Source organism: Etheostoma spectabile, chromosome 12, assembly GCF_008692095.1.
Source record: "Etheostoma spectabile isolate EspeVRDwgs_2016 chromosome 12, UIUC_Espe_1.0, whole genome shotgun sequence".
Taxonomy (NCBI): domain Eukaryota; kingdom Metazoa; phylum Chordata; class Actinopteri; order Perciformes; family Percidae; genus Etheostoma; species Etheostoma spectabile.
The window spans coordinates 26,815,332-26,817,180 of record NC_045744.1 but is presented as its reverse complement, the minus strand read 5'-3'; the positions used below and the strand labels follow the sequence as shown (position 1 = coordinate 26,817,180).

The window sequence follows — 1,849 nt, the reverse complement described above, 5'->3', positions numbered from 1 at the left end:
AGTCAATGCGTTTGTCTGAGACTATGTCGGCCTTTATTCTTAATGCATTTTAACTAAGCATTTCATGCCTCCCTGTCCTAAATGTCGGGTAACCATTCTTAATCTATTTGATTTGTCTGACTTGCTTTTATTTGATTAGTTTTTCTGGAAGATTTTTTTTAAAGTGATGCAAGATGGTTTGGGGAATTTCCGTTTGTCTCCACTTTCCCTCTCTGCTTCCTAAGCCTCTGTAACTCTGCAGATGTTTAAAAAGCAAAAGCAAAAGTACTTTCATTGGCATGACTGGAATGTAATCCTGGAGTCACATGAAATGGCCCATAATGCAACATCTTGAGGGACTTCAGGGTTCTTTTAGGGGAATTTGTTTGGATTGTTTGCAGTGATGGTATTCTTTCATTTATCCTTTCACGTGCTTCCCTTCTTAAACTGAACATGATGTTCAGTTTACAAAGAGTACTACACAGCCTGTGAAAACAGTTGTTTAATGTAATCCTTGACTTGTAGAGGGAGCTTTCCAAAGTTTGAAAAAAAATAACCCTGATGACATCATTATTAGTTTTTGGTTATCACAGCTGGGACTTGACTAAAATGTGCCTGTTTGGCAACGTCCGTCGGTGGGTCAGTTGGTCCAGGAATATCTTTTGTACAGAGAAATATAATAATGTAATAATAATAATACAGCTAACCGATTGGCACACACTTTTATATGGACATTCATGATTAACTGCAGGTGTGGAGTGTGAAAGAAGTGGGCATTTAAAAGGCAGGAAGTGTCTAATGAATGATACTAGTTGCATTATGGGAAACATAGGATACAGTCATTTTTTTACCTTGACCCTTACTAGGAAAAAGTCTGGAAGTCTGCTGCTTCAATTTTGAAAATAATGATTATCTTCATTGTCAGTTAATCTGTAGATTATTTTCTCAGTTAATCGATTAGATGTTTAGTCTTTAAAATGTGGTGGAACATGATGAAAAATGTCAATCAGTGTTTCCCAAAACCCAAAAGATGACGTTGGCGATTATTTCAAAGATGACGACCAATCGATTGATCCATGCAGCTCTAGACTCCTTTAATTGGATCTTCTATGGATAAGAGCAAATAATAATGCACTTTTTCTGTTCTCTGAACATTTCTATGCGTTCAGTCGTCTGTTTGGAGTCTCAGGGCCTATCTCACACCCTGTCTTTCAGTCCCTCTAGGATTTCGCAGCCTTATTTTGAGATTGTAGTTCTTTTAAAAGTCAAAGGAAACATGTTTTGGGGAGAATTAAACTACTCTGGGCTAGGGCTGCACAATATTAGTGATCTAATTGCGATTATTTTTTAGATATTGCGATATGATTCATGATATTGGAGGGGATGATCATTTTTGTTTCATTGTCATTTTCATTGAAAAATATTAAAATCTAAAAAATGAAATTAATTCATAGTGTGATTTTTCTTCTTCTTTTGTCTGTGTAAATTTGTAGGCAGGGATGTTTCTGCAGCACCTCAATACTTCATTTAGAATGGTTTGACACATATTTTGCCTTTTAACAAATATGGTGTCCCGCCCGCAATATTGTCTTTCGCTATACGTTTTGTTGGTAAATGTGAGATGTTCAAGTCACACGTCTCGTCTTCATCTCAGAAACAAGGAAATGAATTTGGCAACGTACGTTTGATGTCAACCGTTCTCACCCCTGCTTGGTCAGTGGCTCTCAGAGTCACATACTGATACACAGTCTGGCACGTGGGACTGTTGGGGTTGAAGTCGCGGGAAACTCCGGTTATTGGTCAAAATTACAAAATTGGTGCGATCGTGACATCGCAATATCCTGGAGGGTGGGTGGGGGGGGGGGGGGGG

The 1,849-nt window shown here is 38.2% G+C and overlaps 1 protein-coding gene across 2 annotated transcripts in view; it reads left to right on the top strand.

The window, feature by feature from the left end:
• Positions 1-1,849, top strand: part of gng12a (guanine nucleotide binding protein (G protein), gamma 12a) — a 75,548-nt gene that overhangs the window by 53,319 nt on the left and 20,380 nt on the right. The window lies entirely within an intron of this gene.